The following is an 18,736-nucleotide window of genomic DNA, read 5'->3' as shown; positions in this document are numbered from 1 at the left end:
CTGTTTCAGATGATCCTGTTCCCTGAGGAGGGTACCAAGATATTCGTTCATGATTAGGTCATGAGGGCAGACCCCTCATGAATGGGATTAGTTCCCTTACAAAAAAGACTCCAGAGAGCTAGCTAGTAACTTCCACCATGTGATGATGCAGCAGAGAGGTGGCATCTATGAACCAGGAAATGGACCCTCACCAAACACTAAACCTGCCAACACCTTGATCTTGGACTTCCCAGCCTCCAGAACTGGGAGAAATAAATTTCTGTTGTTTATAGGCGATGGGTCTATAGTATTTTTATTATAGCAGCCCAAGCAAACTGAATCTATCTATCTATCTATTATCTATCTATCTGCCTACCTACCTATCTATCTACCTATTTATCTACCTGTTCATCCTTCAGCTAGCTCTCTATCTATGTATGAGTTATGTATATGGATAACTTGATATAAATTAAGATGGCTAGCTATGCTGGGTATTGTATTTTCAAGTACTATCTCATTTAATAAATAAGAAAAATGAAACCTGATGAACTTCACACAATAAGACCCAGAGCTGGGACCTAAACATTCATTTGTTTTTGTTCCAAAGCACTTGATGCAAACACACATGCATGTATGTGTGCAAACAGGCATACACAGTATTTCCCTGAATGCAAATTAAAATCACAGTGCAATACCACTATATACCTACTAGGATGGCTAAAACAAAAAAGGCAGACACTATCCAGTGTGGCTGAGAATATGGATTATCTGGAATTTTCATGTACTGCTGGTAAGTGTTTACATTTGCATAATCACTTTAGAAAACTATTTGCAGAATCTGTTTAAGCTAAATATATGTCACCTGTGTCATTGCAACTCTGCTTCTAGGCATAAACCCAACATAGGTTTATCAAAAGACGTGTACCAAGATTTCTATAGCAGCAAACTGGAAAAAAAAAAACAAGTGTCCACCTACAGTAGAATGAATAAATAAATAAATCCATGCAACAGGATAATTTATAGCAATGAGAATTAATGAACTATAACTATATGAAATAACACAGATGACTCTCTCAATGTCTAATAGAAGAAGCCAGACACATGAGTACATAGGGCATATGACTGCGTGTATATAAAGCTTACAAACAAGTAAAAATAAAATAACTGGTGGTGTTAAAAGTCAGGCTGGAAGTTACCATGGTGGGTTTGGGGGACATGTAGTGAGTGAAAGACGGCATTGGAGACTTCTAAGGGTGCTGTTAAGATTCTGCTTCTTGATGTGGTTGCTTCTTACATAAGTGTGTCCACTTTGTGAAAATTGATCGACTTGTACACTTCTCTGGGCACTTTTCTGTATGCATATTTCAATTACATTAAAATTATTAGCTCCCCTGAAACGAGGCCAAGATGATGATAGGCAGAGTTTCAAAAAATGGATGTTGTTTAGACAGGTAAAATGTGGCATGATCTTTTGTCACAAATTAATGTTTATAGTTAAAAAAATGTTATAAAGACTTTATATTTTTAGAACTGTTTTAGGTTAACAGAAAAATTGAGCATAAGATATGGAGATTTCCCATACGTCCCCTGCCCTGACACATGCATAACCTCCCCCATTATCAACATCCTCCACCAGAGTTGTACATTTGTTACAAGGACACATCATTATCATTCAAAGTTCATAGTTTACCCTGGGGTTCACTCTTGGTGTTGTACATTCTATGGGTTAGGACAAATGTAGAATGACAGTTATCCATCATGATACTGTAGTATGATACAGAGTGTTTTCACTGCCCTAAAAATCATTTGTGCCCTGTCTATTCATCCACCCCTTCCTCCAACCCCTGGGAACCACTTCATCTTTTTATTGTCTCCATAGTTCTGCGTTTCCCAGAATGTCGTATCATTGAAATTATACAGTATGGAGCCTTTACAGATGGGCTTCTTTCACTTAGTAATATGCATTTAAGTTTCTTCCATGTCTTCTCATAGCTTGATAGCTCATTTCTTTTTAGCACTGAATCATGTTCCATTGTCTGGATGTACCACAGTCTATGTATACATTACCTCCTGAAGGACATGTTCGTTGCTTCCAAGTTTTGGCAATTGTGAGTAAAATTGCTATAAAAATTCATGTGCAAGTATTTTTGTGGACATATTTTCAACTCTCTTGGCTTAAGAGCATGGTGCTGGATCATATGTTAAAAGTATGTTTCTTTGTATAAGACACAATCAGACTTTCAAGGTGGATGTATCATTTTGCTTTCTCACCAGCAATGAATGAGAGTTGTTGTTACTCCATGTTCTTGCCAGCATTCAGTGTTTTCAACGTTCTAGATTTTAAACATTCTCCTAGAGACATAGTGGCATCTTGTTTTAATTTGCATTTCCCTGATGACATATGATGTGGAGCATATCTTTATATGCTTATTTGCCAACTCTATCTTCTTTGGTGAGGCTTCCATTAAGGCGTTTGGCCCACTTTTTATTGGGTTGTTTGCTTTCTTGTTGTTGAAACAAGTTAGCGGTTTCACATGTATGTATATTACTGCCAGACCACAAGAGAAGACAAATGGGAGAGTGAGAGATACTCCCAGATCTATCAGTGAAGGCTGGGTTGACTTTACCCCAATATGTTAAAAGTAAACTATGTTATTTGATCTTTCCTTGCTTTTCTTATTTCCTTTTTCTCTGGTCTCTCTTTTTACTACCACACAACATATTGCTGATATAATAGAGAATACATTTTGTGAAATATGTTAATGTCCTTCTCTCCTTTGCATTTCCTTTTCTTGCACTTTCCCTACTTTTCCAGACATGCACATTTATTTGCCTTGGGAAGGATTAGGATTGCTACAGAGGAATGTGAAGACAAAGACACAAATTAGATTTTTCAGCAGGCCAAGCTTAGTCTGGAGAGAAAGGATTTTCTAAATTATTTTAACTGCTGTTAACATACCAGGAACAAGCTTGGAGGACTCAGATGGATCATAGACCCAGTACTCAGTTTTTTCCATAGTTCAGGGCAAACACTGCCTTTTCTGCCCTGCCTATGGTGTCTGCACCTGAGGGAGGCTTAGAGGAAGTGGAAAACTGGAAGCCCACCCCTCTGGACCTTGAGAATTACAGTGAGAAGGGAGACGGGGTAGAGGAGTAGGACAGATCCCAAAGGTCTCAGCCAATCACATGCTCTTCCTCAGTGACCCCCACTTGGGGATTACCCTTAAAAGAGATGGACTTTGGAAGTACCCAGTTACATATGGAAAGAGCCTGAGACTAATGGGTCTAGCGCATCTTTCTTGAAAGATCCACTTTCACAGTCCCAGGGTGTTGGCCAGTAGAATCCATGGGAAGGACCAGAGGGTGTGTGGTAAGGGGATGCAAAGTGCTGAGTAGCCAGAGGATGGCCAGAGCCCTGGCATCAGCTAAGTGGGACTGTCCCTGGACTACGACACCTTGGGGAAGTGGTCAGGACTGTGGATCCCATGGTGTGCGCCAATGTGCCAACTAAAAAGCCAATAGTACCAGTTGCATCTCAGCAGCCACAACTTCAGAAAACAGCTCAGCTCAATCATTCTGCAACAATTCTTTTAGAGAGATTCTGGGAAGGGGACAAAATCACACCAGGATTCATGCTATACCTGAAGGAGGCTGAAGAGTTACCTGAAGAGAATGTTTAAATGACCGAATCAGACTGAACTTATTGGATCAAACTAATATAAAATGTCTTCACAAACCAGATTGATGAAAATTCATAATGAAAACCAATCAGAGAAAAAAGGGAATGCTATTCTCTGCACATTTAAGGTGGAGAGCAATCTGAGATCCTGCTGTAGTAGGAGATGTTTGAAACAGTTAGGTGTACTGTTTCTATGCACAAAAACTAACCTTGAAACTGATTTTCAGGTAAAATGAATTTAACTGCCTGAGGAGGAAATGACAGCTTTCTGAAGCAAAAGGTCTCATTAGAAAGTGGTGTTTTAGTAAGCACATCCCTGCCCACCTTCACAAAACTGGATGGCTGGGAGGCAACTCCAAGGTCATCAAGGCCATTTGTTTTATTGTCTAGATGAGGCCTGGAGTGTTTAACTGGGTCGCGCATGGTCTCACCAGTAGTTAGGGGCAAAGTTGAGACTACAGCCTGGAATTCCAGACTTCTAAAATCATGTGTGTTCAACCCTACCATGCTGCATTTGCATTCTAATTTGACTTCTTCAAGTCCTGGGTACCAAGCCTGGAGGCCATGAGCTTGGTTATGATTTCTCTTGGCATTATTTCCTAGTATGTGAAGTATGCTAACTCTGCATTTGAAATAAACTAGCCACTGGGATCTGTTGACAATGTGTACCCAAAATAACTTTGTGCAATGAAATTAATGCTGTGCAAAATCCTCAGTCCTTTCAGGAATGTTTCTCTGTAAACTCTTTGGAAAACAATCCTCCTTAAAAAAAAATCTGACTTAGTCATCACCATTCCAGTTCGGAGAATTCTTTATCTATTAGTATTTATATATGGCATAAATTAAAATGCATATTACAACTCTTATTTTTTTCCCACACCACTGAATGGAAAATTAACAGAGTCCAGGGTTGAAAAAATTGTGTAATACAATATAAACCTACTTTTCCAAGAAAACAACTACAGCAACTGCATCAAGTACTATAACTGGAAATTCATTAAAGTCATCCACATACCAGTGAGGCTTCATGTACTGATACAGACAAAGAGCACTCATCCTACAATAAAAAGTAGGATTGTGAGGTGAGGAAAGTGGAATGGGGCAGAAAGCAATGAATGAAAAATGGCTAACCAGTTAGGACAAAGGAAATAACTCACATTTGTAGAAAGAGTTTTGAAATGTTCATGAAATGGAGCTTCTCTGGCCTGTCTGCCTTTAGCCCCTACTCTCAGAGGCTGGGATTTAAAAGTGATTTATGCTAGAGAGTAATCACATCTAGTGACAGGCCCTCCTTATGCTTCTTTGCCCCTGTACAGGCCTGACAAGGTCATTTCCATGATGGCTGGTCATACTGCTACCTCTTCTGTGCTGTCAAATTCTCAGTCACCGGAGACATTTTCCCCCACCCTCACTACAATAGTAGCTGCTGCGGTGTCTGAAGCTTAGTGGATGACACTGATATATGGGCTTTTTGTGGCCTATGAAGACTTGGTCACAATCAATGTAAATGAGCCTCATAAAGGGACCATCAGAAATCAACTTGAGTAAACTACAGTGGTTTTTTTCGGGGCAATAAGCAGAAATGACAAAAGTGTGGGGAGAATTTCTAGCAAACCTCTAAGCATCTCTGGGCTCACGGAATGACAAACTCAACTAGAAAAGCCAGGGAAAACTTCCTTTACTCAAAACTTGCCAGATGCAAAAGGAAAATCCAGTGGCTTCAGTGGAAGGAGCCCTGTAACTTTCTTAACTGTTTCTTGCCTATCCTTGCAGAAAAGCCTTATGAAAACATATGTGAATATCTATAATTATATCTATGTATCTATCTTGTTCTCTCTACTTGTTCTTTTCTTCATTTCCACAAATGGGATTATAAAATAAATATCTCTTGTGCCTTGCTTTTCTCTCCCCTAATCTAGAAGATTATTCCAAAACAACATATAAAATGTAATGCATCTCTTTAACAGCTGTATAGTATTCTACTATATGGAGGTATCATAATTTCGTGATATGAATTAATAATGTGTCTAGTTTTTGTTGTATATACATCTGCTTATTTAGAAGACCATATCCATTGCATTTGTTGGGCAAAATAATTGTATATTTAAAATTTTGGATGATTTTGCCAAATTAGCTTCCAAAAATGTTGCTTCCATTTTACATGTTCAACAGTCAATGAAAAAACTTGCTTCTGCAACACCATTTAGACACATCAGATTTTAATTAAACTTTTCAATATTTAAAACAAATTATTCTATAATTGAAAAAGTAAAATAATCTCACTGTTTTGATTTGCACGCATTTAATTATGCATAAAATTGAGCATCTTTTCATTTATTTGTTAGCTCTTCGTACTTCATTTTCTGTGAACTACCCACTGATAGTATTCGCTCATTTTTCTATTGGGCTATTCATTCTTTTCTTATTGATTTGTTAAAGGCCTGTGTATGTGATTAGAAATCTTGTCTTTTTCTGTTTATCATTTGTCTTTTGTACTATCTATCTGTGTACATACCTACACACACATATATATTTATTTTTCTGATGTTTTAATTTTTTTCTGTATGTCTTCTGAATCTTATGAAATGCTGGAAAGTTTTTAGAGCTAAGAAATTTAAAACTGAATTTAAAGGCAGTTCAATTCTATCTGGACTCTCATTTTTTCTAAAATGAAGTGTCCTTGGAAATGCCAATTTTATTTCATTTTTGTAAGATAAAATTCTAGAGGTAAACAACCAGGGAGACGCACAACGAAAATACTCACCTGCTCTTGGGCATGCTGATGACATTTGGTAAGGAAGGGATGCTTCTTCTCTTCCATGAAAGAGTACTCCTCCGTTCTGGGGAGAAAAGACTTGAGCTTAAAGGTTAACATGCTTAATCTCTACTAAGGAGCGGTCAGGAAAGATGCCATCTAGACTTGAGGAAATTTTCACAGCGTTCTCTTGAGGAAGAATGGCTTGTTCACAGAGAAGCAGAAAGGGAGGACTGCACCATTATTCAGGGTGAAGGGGTCTCTGTCATACCCCCAGTTCACATTCCAGGAAAATATAGCTTATGGTGAGTAGACTTATGCATTTGGATTTTCTTCCCATAAGAATTAATATAGGCCAGGCTCAGTGGCTCATGCATGTAATTCCAGCACTTTGGGAGGCCAAGGTGAGCAGATCATCTGAGGTCAGGAGTTTGAGACCAGCCTGGCCAACATGGTGAAACCCTGTTTCTACTAAAAATACAAAAATTACCTGGGCGTGGTGGTGAGTGCCTGTAATCCCAGCTACTCAGGACGCTGAGGCAGGAGAATTGCTTGAATCTGGGAGGCAGAGGTTGCAGTGAGCTGAGATTGCACCACTGCACTCCGGCCTGGGCAACAGAGCGAGACTCCACCTCAAAAAAAAAAAAAAAAAAAGAATTAATGTAAAAAGTTTAAATGTGTTCCAACTAGCATCATACCACATTTCTTACTACTAAAAGTCACTACATTATGTTAACATCGATGTAAATAATAAAGAAATATGGAGATTTAATTATCTTTCTGACCTTAATGTAATTGATTCTGGGCTTGATGAAAGAATTGGTGAGACATGCTAGGGTGCGGAACCAAAGAGGAAGGCTATGTAAGCTATTATAAAGATCAAGTGTCACAGAAGAACCATCCACCCTCAACTCCCATCAGGTTTACATATACATCCTTATAGTGATAGCTGAGGAGAGGTTGCATCTGGTTGGGGTGGAAGAGTTCTTGCTCCATCTCTTTTTCACCTTTCGTTGAGAGCTTAAGCAGGGTTTCCACAACAAATCTTACTGTTGAAAGCAACATTCCTTTGGTCTCTTTTCAGAATGGTTGCAGTCCTTACCAATGTGAAAGGCAGAAATGTACTGCAAAATGTGTCCTATGTAGCTGAGTGATGTAAATGCACAGCTGGCAGCAGGCTGTTTTTAAGTGGTAGGTAGAGGAAGTGTCCTTCCTATATCTGGTTTGAGTTACAGGCATTCCCACAACCCTTTCTCCAAAGAGTAGGGTGCATTGTCAGCAGCAGAGACATCTTCCAAGGTGGCTGTGACAGAGCAGTGGCCACTGTCAGGGCTGCAAAGATGAGCCTAGACCTTCTAGGAGTCCTGAAGCTGGGAAAAGCCTAGGGGATGCATAAGATCCTGCAGTAGCCAAATAGACTAAGGGGTTACAACTGGCTGGAGGGAGCAGGGGAGGGGTGAAAGAGAAGGACCAGTGGCCCTAAAGGGTAGAAACAAGTTTTAGAGATGTAGATGGGAATTGCTGACTGGCAATGTAGTGGAAAAGGTTTAACAAGGAGAGAAATTCCAGTAGGTCTATCCCAAAGAGATCTTTTTTTATCCATTCAGCCAGGAAGGTAGAAAGAAAGGCATCAAAACAGAAGTCAGAGGAGCAAATTGTGAAGTGGGAGAGTCGTGTCTCAGGGACGTGAATTGCATAAATGGGACTTGTTGGCCCCTCTCCTTCCTGCTCTTTCTCCTTTTCCTCCAGTATTGTCTCTTTTCCTGTGGCTTTCTATATCTTTCATTCCTTCTAATCCTTTGGCTTTTTTATGCTCTCTAAATATATTGCTTTGGTTCAACATCCGTTAAATGACACACTCTTATAGCATGAAATGATAGTTACTTCTGCCATATATTGACTCAATTTAAATTTTTCTGCCTTGTTTCCAAAACAGAAAAAATCACTAAAGGTGTAAGTAGGGTTTTGTACTATCCTGGTTGGTTGGCTGCCCTGCTATTTTCCTATTTCTGTGGGAAAGACTTCTTAGCCAAAACTGCCAGCTTAGTCCTAGGCTCCAGTACTTGTGTTAGTCAGAGGGCGACTTTGTCGTTGTACCCGAGTGAATCAGCAAGTGGTCATTCTTGCTGCCAGCTCTGCTCTACCTTTGCGATGCTGGGCTTATAGCGGGGATGCTCTCTGTTGTATTCTTGAGTCCTACTAGGTAGTTCTGGGACATGCCTCTGAGTTCCTCTTACATTTCCTTGTGCCCAAATCCTGTTTGTGATGCTCTTCCCAGTTCTCTAGGACTTGGAGAACAAGAGTCTTTCTTTGATTTTGCAGAATTGAAGGAATAATTATTTCCGATCCCAGCTGGGTTTGGTAGTAGGCTGGTTATCTACAATCATCCACTTCAGAAACTAAGTTGTTGGCCTGGCCGTGTGCCTTCTCCTACCTCCATTGTCTAGTTCTAGTTCTCAGGGCCCCTCTTGCTCTTTGTCAACTCCTTGCTGCCAATTCATTTGTCCAAATTATGCCACAGGACACTATAATTTGATTTATATATACATATATATATTTATATCTTCAGGTGATATTTTTCCTTTGAGTTAATCACCCACAAAACAGCTCCTCTTACCACATCTAAGGTCTTCTTTTAAAAAATGAGTGAATTAGAGCATTTTCCTTTTTATCCAATGCAGCTGACCAATTTGCCACAGGCTGCTTTACCCATGTGATTTTAAGGTACACACGGGGCACATATGGATGAGCTGGTCATTTCCATGCAGATTTAGGGTGGAGAAAGAAGGTTGGGAGGTGAGGGAGGTGGAGGAGGTGGTTTGTCAAAGGCTAAATCCAAAGGCCTTAGTGTTTCCCTAAGATCATTTGCTGGGACAGTGACTACTTTATAAAAGTATCCCTTTTATATGGCTCTCCCTTTACTGTTTTCATTTGAAAATGCAAGATCCATCTTTATCTAACAGAGGGCAAGCAATTCCGCTAAGCACAGCTGGGCATCTTTATCCATGGCTGATGTAACCCATTGGTTCATGATAATAAAGAGATGGAATCCCCTCTTTCAACAATGAGTTTAAAAGGATCCTCCTGCATTAGCCACGTGTAGGAATCTTTGATAAATGAAGCAAGCCAAATATAATTAACTGCAATTAGGAGTGCATATTCTATTATTCTACCGAAAATGCTACTTATAGAAAAAACTTCTTGTTAATTCACCAATGCTGAGTTGTTTCCTTCTTTTTATTTTTAATAAAATTTTGGAAACAACAACTGACTTTTAAAAATTTGTTTACTACATTGCTTTCATTTTCCAGAAAAGAAAAGTTGATTCTAAAAAGGTTAAATGGATTGTGTAAAGTTGCTCAGTTTGTAATAAAATTGGGTCTAGAACTTTGGGTCTCCTGGTTTATGCTCCAGTGCTCTTTCTGTTGACACCTGTCCTCTGATTCATGCCGTGTTAGCAGAGAACAATATTTCAAGAGGTATGTCTTGGATGTAAACATTGGAACCATCAGAGAAGCTTCTACAAAACACAGATGCCTGGGATCTGTACTTATCAACTGTCACTTTTAATTGGCCAGGGGTGAGCCTTAAACAAGACCAGTATTTTGTAAAAACTGCCCCGACGTGATGGTAATTTGCAGCTAGGATTGGAACGCTCTGGTATTACACAACAGGTAATTCTGAAATTCGATGCCTTTTCTTTTCTATATTTTGTAATTCTAGATAATATGCAACACAAACATGCTTTTGTTAAACTTAGCACCGTACTATCTCGTATTAATCTCACTTTATATTTTTTAAATTTTTCTTTAAAGAAATTTAAATATTTAGAAAAATAAGAAGAATAATTTACATAAACATCTGTGTTTCCACCATCCAGCATTGAAACTTGCTAACATTTAATCAAGTTAAATCAAAATAATTTGCAGAGTCCTTTTTAAATATTAGTAGCTGAAATGCAACTCTTCAGACAACATTGAAATATGCCCTTTGGGGCTCTCATTTTATTTCCAGGTTTTCATCTGTTATGATTAAGGTCAAAGAACAGATAAACATTCACTCCCTTTCTTACGCTTTTTCCCCTCCTAGGAATCTACAGGAGAGGGCTTATTTGCAATAAGGAAAATGCCCACCGAGCTCTCAGAGACTTTAAAGATTCTCACAGTAAATAATGATGTTCTTGTGTTATGGAGAGCACCGGCTGGGTCAGGATAGTGAATACCTCATCCACATTTCAGTAGGAGAAAAATGGCTTAGTGAGAAGTTTAAGGAGGTCAGTTTTCATGCTCACAAAACAACTTGGGAATCACAGACCACAGACATGTATTTAAGAATGCAAAAATTCATTTGCTAAAGATATGGGGAGCTATTATTTTCCTTGGCTGAGATTAATAATTTTCTTCTTTGCCCCATAAATTAGAGTTTTAAAATGTTGTTGCTACCACTTATTTCTCTTGGCATGTTAAATGACTGAGTTTCTTTGTTCCCACTGCTGTTTCTGTGTACCTTCTTCAGCTCTTTCTCTTGAGTAAATAATCTAGCTTTGCTGTGGCTTGTGTAGCAGCTTAGCACTCCTTCAGTAGTTTTTTTTCCTCTGGCTATGGGGGCTTTGTTGACCGTATTCTTAGTATATATGCTTTCCTTCTTTAGTTTCTGAAATTAAAGGGGTGGTATTTACTGTCCTCCAACAGGCAATTATCTTTCCCTGTCTACTCTCCTGCAAGCATCTCAAGTGAGCTGGAATTCTGTTCTGATTGCAATTCTGTCCTTGTACAGTCAAGAAATGTCTCAGTCAAATAAAGTGATTCCTATGGTGCACTCTGTATGGGGTTTTTTTCTGTTAAATGGCATCATGTCCCATGTTCTTATGATTTGTTGTTAAAAACCAACAAACAAATAAAAATCAAAGATAGGTGAAGACCTCGATCCTTAATCTATTTCAATTGTTTCCTTAGCTCTCATTTTAAGTCTACTGGCTTCTCTCTCCTTTTTTATTTATATATTTTTAATTTTTTTTAACTTTTAAGTTCAGGGGTGGATCTCTCCCTTTTTAATATCTTGTCTTTTTTAAAGCAATTATTTCATTTTTTTTCTTTTAAGTGCCGGGGTACATGTGCAGGATGTGCAGGTTTGTTACATAGGTAAAGATGTGCCATGGTGGTTTGCTGCACCTATCAACCCATCACCTGGGTATTAAGCCCAGCATGCATTAACTCTTTTTCCTATGCTCTCCTCCCAGCTCCCCTGACAGGCCCCAGTGAGTGTTGTTTCCCTCCCGTCTTGTCTTTCATAACTACGTCCCATACAACCCCAAATGAACTTGGGCTAAAGCTAATTGCTTTTCTCTTCTAAGCTTTTCCGCTCAGCACTTGTGCATACTGCATAGTTGTCAAATCAGATTTTTGCCAAGGAAGAACAGACCTGGAAGATCCGAGGAACTCTCACAAGCGGATACATGTGTTTTTATAGGTCAATGTCAAGTACACCAAAACACATGAAGAAGAGGAAGGAGATTATGGGTGTGCAGTAGCCTGAAACACCACATCCACCCATTTAAGAAGTTGGAATATTGAAAACACAGTGCCAATTTGTTCACAGAAATGATTTCCTTTCTTTGCAAAGCCTTTTGAATATTAAAGCTAGAGCTCATTTTCCTATACTGTAGTTTGAAGAATGCAGCCGTGTAAACATAAGGAAGAACCATGATTTGCAACAGAAGAGCAAGCTGTTTTCCTAATGGTTGGAGAGCATTTGCTACCTGGGAGGTGCAGGGAGGCTGAGAACACCACCCACGAGGACAGAAACTCCCTCCCCCTGCAAGATGGCTGATGTTATAAAGTCATTAGGTCTTCCCATATGTCTCTGGTGTGCCTCTCAGAAATGTATCACAGGAGGCTAAGCTGGATTTATACTTTCTTAGGTTAAACTGGGCTGCCTACATTATCTGCTCTACTAGAAAGACTTGATAAATGGATTGTTGGGGGAATCCTGTCCATATTCGGTTTATGTTGTTCATCTTATTTTGAATTCCAACTTTTAAAATAGCTTACAAATGGCTTATAGTCATTATTGTTGCTTTCCTTTTTAAAAGTTCCATTGCATACTAATGAGCAGTTTAATGCTAACAGAAGCTACATTTCCATGAAAGCTGAAGTTTGCCATAGGCTTAACTCCTGTTTCACACAGGCACCAAGACTGCAGAATGCACAGTTGCCACAAATATCCAAGTGCAGAATTAGGTCCCATGTACAAGTATGTGAGTGAAGAATTTGGCTCAGGCATATACTCTCAGAAAAAATTTTTCCCATAGTTTCCTTTTCTCTAAGGTATTGAATGGGCCAATACTTGTCCTCATGTTTCAAACATTTCAGCCCCCTTGAAACATTTTGATTGCCTCTTACATGGACTAGAATTGCACGATACTATGTTCCAAATGTTATCTTTTTCACTGGCTTCATATAATTCTAGAAGAAAGCCTCTGCTTCGTACACTATGCCCTCATGTATATCACTTCTATTTTTACCTTGGCTCTTCCTCTGTTTTCCTTCTACCATTTCATCCAACATGTTTCAAATTTGTGTAGTTGTTTATATTTGAGACAATCATATTTGAAACCAACAATACTTACTTTATTTTAAAAATATTTGTCTTGATGCAATTCCCAATTTTGGGACCTGGCACATCAAACTCAATAGAAAGAATGCAAGTCTTGGGAAGATGGAATAAACCCATGATGTAATCGGCAGAGTTGATGTGTTGATTCCACCCTTGTGGAATTAGGATCTTTATTTTATTAGCTTCTAAACTGAACAATAACAGAAACATAAGAAAAGTTTTTCAGCAGCAAAAACTAAATTTTAAAAATGTGAACAGGTAGATTTGAAAAAGACTTGTGGTCTTGTACTTTTAAATTTTATTTTATTATTTTAATTTATCTAACTTCATTCAATCATCTGATATGTGCCTAGGTACCTAAGATATGACTGGTGTGTGTGTGTGTGTGTGTGTGTGTGTGTGTGTTTTCATTTTAAAGCACCAGGTGTTCACTGGTAAGTTAACAGCATGCTTGACTCAGTAAATCAGAAGACCCATATTCTTGGTCTACTCAGGCCTGGAAGTAACATGCCCTATTGAGTAGGGAGATACTCATGAACCTGGGCTTTATCTTGTTGACAAAAGCAAAATGAGACACCAAGTTTCTCTGGTGCAACTTGACTTCCTGGGGGAAATCCAGTTTTATGGCTCCATTTTTAGCTGAGTCTCTGCTGTAATTACTTGGAAGTATCTTTAGTTTCTAACATGTAGACTTAAAGCCTGTCTGTTAATTCATCTGCCTCAATTAGCTCCTGCCTCCAGCATTGTTCTGCCCGGGCCATCTGCTCAGAACTGGCCCTCTTAACAGTTAGTTGACCCATCTTCTCCCACAATTACTTCTAGTCTCTCAGTCTTGGACCTCAATCACCTGACTAAGTGACAGGAAGGTCCATCTTTTTCACTTACTGGTGCTCTCATCTGTGTTCTTGACCAGCCTCATGCCTAAACATTTACCGCCAATGGTCAGTTTCACCTGTCTTGATTCAGCAGCTGGATTCTAGAACAGATTTTTCTTTTCCTTCTCTCTCTCAGATTGACTTTCAATAAGTTCATAATCAATTAGAGGTTTATCTTTGCTTATCTTGAGTCACCCCCAAAGCAGATCAGAAACAAGTATTTGGGCATGAAAAGTTAATTACGAAGATGATTTCAGGAAGCACAGGGAGGGAGTTAGGAAGGGAGACAGGGAAGAGAGGAAATTCAAAAAAAGAGTGTGTTCATGATTGGGGTTACTGCTGTGGGAAAGAGATTAAATCCCTGGGAGTCCCTCTGAGAGACTGCAGATCATTCAGGTAATGAGATGTGAAGGTTGGGGTAGTTATCTACCAACCATTCTTCATGGTTTGAGGTTTGCACTAAGTAGGTGTTAACTGGACACATCTAGCCTGCCTTGTGCACTCTCCTTTGGTCAGATAAAGCTCTCTCCCAGAAGGACACAGGTATTTGGGGTAAGAAGCCACTAGTATGTTCAGGAAGTACCTACCAAGCTGCAGGTGACTTCCAAGGTGAGCTGTGCCCCCAGCACAGGTTATACTAATTCCCAATATTCAATAATAACTGGTAATATTCTAATAATAACTGATTAGAAGGCACTGTTGCCAAAAATTAGGAAATGCTGGTAACCAAAAATTTATTTCCTGGATAAATTATCTTTTTTGATAAGCTTTTTATACCAATGGCAACATCTGGGGTTCCTGAAAAGGAATTAAATAGTCTTTTCCATTGTGGATGAGAACTGAAGAATATAGAAAGCATTGAAAGGAAAGCCAGAGTTAAAAATGGTGTTACAAAATGCAAAGCTTTAGCTGTAGCCCACCGAAGTTCAGGCCATTCGAAATTATTTTGTAATTTGGGTTTATGAGAATTTTATGTGTTTTCCAAATATAAGTATTGTGCGTGTCTCGAATGCCAAACATTTTTATGAATGATAGGTCATGTTCACTATATTGCTGTTTGTAATTCTTTTTACTCACATATTTGTTATCTGGCTTGATGAAAGAAACATTTTGCTTGTGTCTTAAATATAAAGTGTGCAGTGACTGAATCTGACATTCAACTGAGCTAGACTCCTGTGAGCTTAGCGGGGAATTGAACAAAGACCTGTATCAACTCTGTTTCTAATTCCGAGTTGGGGGAAGTATGGGTAATCTAGATGAAACTCACGTATACATAGTTTATTTGTACATATGGTTGTATAAGAGATTTGTAATGAGTTGTATATGCTTAATTTGAATGCTTGGTAAATTTTGGTTATATGCTTATGCATATGCTATGTGCATTGAGCCATTCTAAGGATTGCCTTTGGTTATAAATTCTCAGTTTAAGAGCTCTGGCAAGGCAGACCCTGCTACACATCTGGTTCTTTCTTTGTTCCCAGGCAGTGACTAATTTTGATCAGATCTACTTGCACCTCCTACCTTCCAAGTAAAAAGAAGATAGATTTCAGAATTAAAATACCACCATTGATGTTTATATAAAGAAATTTAAAATTCTCCTATAGGTCTTAGAATTTTAGCATCCTGTGCTGGAAATTAACTTTAAAGAAACTAAAACATAGAGGTTTATGGAGGAACAGTGATTTTCCTAAGGTCATGAAGATAATGGCTTATCTTCAACTTAGATATAATTTTGGTGATACACTTGCTTTGTTGATAACAGACTACCACAATTTTGATTGCTGCTATGTCTGGCATCATATAAAGTTAAGACCCATTTATGGGTTCCTTTCAACACAGTAGAAGCTATTGCAGTCATAAATTTCCTCAACTGAGGCAGCTGCTGTGCAAGATAGTAGTAAAAATTCTAACAATTTATTTTTCTTTCTGAAGACTTCAGGACTTTATGAACTTTCAAACTACCCTTTACAAATTGAAGTGGAGCCATATGGCAGTAGCTCCTGCAGAAAGCAGCCAGTGACAAGAAGAATCTTGATTGATACACATTAAAAAAAAATGCTGGGAAAAAAGGAAGGGTAAGAGCTGTTAACTTAGGCAAGGGGTACTTATACAAAACTTTCAATCCTAGCCAGGCGATGCAGTAAGAATGACCTGGTTGGCAATTGGCAAAAGGAAATATGAAGCTAAATGTCACGGTAAACACTCTTTCTTTGTTTCTCCCCAAAGAGTGCCAACACATTTTTAATTCTCAACAGATATATTAAACCTAGAGCTAAACAAGGTACAGATTTATCTTTCTGGGAATAAGTATGTATTAACTCTGCAACAGTGTGGAGAAAGATTGAATCATTTATTCCATGGTCAATAATAAACAAAAACACACAAAGAAAAAATTATTCCCTTAGTACGCCATAGACCTCTCACTGTCTGCTTTTGTTTTATAACTATCAATGCTTATAACTATCAATGCTTTCTGACTTCTTGTCAGAAAAGATGACTGCATTGTAGTTAGAACTTATCCAAACAAATGTAGCAAATTTCTTTGATGCAATGGTGATGTTTTTTAGAAATGGATTATTTAATGGGTTATAGGCATCCCTTTTCTTTGTAATATTCTAAAGGCTGAACAAAGTATTTAAAATACAACATGCTAATAACAAATACCACATTCCATAAAGTAAGCAAGGAAACAAAGGGCTTCATATTTGAATACAAAAATATGTTGATGATTTTACTTCAATAAGGAAAGATAAAACAAATTTAGAACTGTTACTGATAATTTAATCTAGTTCATCTTTAACTGCTGTGGAATAGTCAAGAGTTGAAGACACCTGCCACCAGGATACTGAAATCTGAGAAAATGTTACTTGCCCTTGACTGCAATCGGAGGTAATTTAATTGCAATTTCTGATCAAAATTTGTTGAATGACAGTCTAATAAACTCTACTGGGGTAAATATCATTTTATTATAAATATAATTTATGATTTTCCCTGCTGGAAGTAGATGAAAGACAAAATTAAATGCCATTTTCTAGACATCTAAACAACAGCTACAATCATAACTTTATAACATCCTTAGTCTGTTTTCTGATCTGTGACTCATAAATCAGAAAGCCATAAACTTGTGTCCACTTACATGACTGGAAAATTAATTTCTCTCCTCTGGAGGTATGGAGGAAAGACATTTTTTTCTCAACTCTTTGACTATTGAGGACAAACAGAAGAAGAAGTTGAGGATCAGAATGGAAGCAATGTGCTTAGTTTACATAGTTTGATAGTTTATGCACAATGTTTAATCTAAGTTTTAGTTTGCAGGTGTTAGACTAAAGAGATGGAACTGAACTTCATCTTAAAGATCTTTTCAGTTAGAGAAAATTTAATGGATACTGATGTACTTAGAGTTTATTTGAATTTACTTGAGTCTTTGATCACAAAGAAATAATTAGAAGAGGGAAACAGAGTTTAATTGTTTGGAAAGGACACCAGAAAATATTTTTCAAGCTGAAAACAAGAAGAAAAGTGATGGTGGAGTGAGATGTGGGGTAGAAGAGCATAATTGGTTTCTACCTTGAGCATATTAACTTGATGACAATAAAAAAAACCTAACTCAGGTATACGTGGGCACAGAAACTGGGTCAGGATCTCAGACATATTTGCTATGGGATAGCACAGGGTTTCTAACTCTAGAAATCTAAAACAGCTGCACCATTAGATCATGGTTTGGCTAAATGCAAATGGATAGTTTGCTAGGGCTGCCACAACAAAACGCCATCGACTGGGTGGCTAAAACAACAGGATTTTTTTTTTCTTTTTTTTAAATTTCACAGATCCAGAGGCTGGAAGTCTGAGGTCCAGGTGTTGGCAGGGTTGGCTTCTTCTGAGGCCTCTCTCCTTGGGGTGTGTAGATGGATGTCTTCTCTCTGTGTCTTCGCATGACTCCCCCCTCCCCCATTATCCTCTTCTCGCAAGGACACCAGGTATATTGGATCAGGTCCCATCCTGAGGAAGGACCTCGTTTTAGCTTAATTACCTTTTAAGGAACCCTATCTACATATATTGTCACATTCTGAAATACTGGGCATTAGGAGTTCAACAAATGAATATTTTGGAGACATAGTTCAGCCCATAATAGATGGGTTGTGTGAGAATTGGAAGTTTTATTGCGGCTAATAATACTACGAAATATCTTGGTTGCTTAAATAATGGTACTCTGTGCTGTAGCTATTCTGAGAAAGGTAAGTGGGGAGTTAAGGCAGTGATTTAATTAATTTTTAAAAACCTCTTTTTGGGGAATAGTCGTTTTGACTTTTGTCCCCTAGGTTTTTCGTCACATACACCCTGTCCTTGGGTGGTTCCAGAGCAGCAAAGCAGCACAGTAGAGCTGTCACAGACCTGTGCCACCTGCAGAGTGAATGAGACATGTCATTGCCATCATGGCGAGTCAGGTCTTGTTGTGATTGTCAGGATTTGGAAACATCTTACTGCTTCTTGGTTGTGAGTTTCAAAGAAGGTAAAGCAGCCAGTGCTCCCAGCTCACTTCCTGTTCTTTCTTCTGCAGCCAGCTGCTGAGACACCAGCTCTTCGATAATGCTACTTAGAATGTCCCTTTATTAACTACCTAAGGCAAACCTGCTGTAGGAGAAACCTCCATATTGACCCTGCTTGCCCAATTAATTAATTTTCACTAATTGTCCTATCACATCATTTGGACTAACTACTTGTGTGCATTTTGTCTTAAAGAGAAATTTCCAATCAGATCTACAGTTTGCAGGTGAGACTGGCTTACATTGTCTACTGCTGGGTTCTCTTAGCATGTAATAATATTCCCACGAG

The sequence above is a fragment of the Symphalangus syndactylus genome, chromosome 8, assembly GCF_028878055.3.
Source record: "Symphalangus syndactylus isolate Jambi chromosome 8, NHGRI_mSymSyn1-v2.1_pri, whole genome shotgun sequence".
NCBI lineage: Eukaryota > Metazoa > Chordata > Mammalia > Primates > Hylobatidae > Symphalangus > Symphalangus syndactylus.
The sequence above is the reverse complement of the archived record's forward strand: the minus strand, read 5'-3'. Positions refer to the sequence as shown.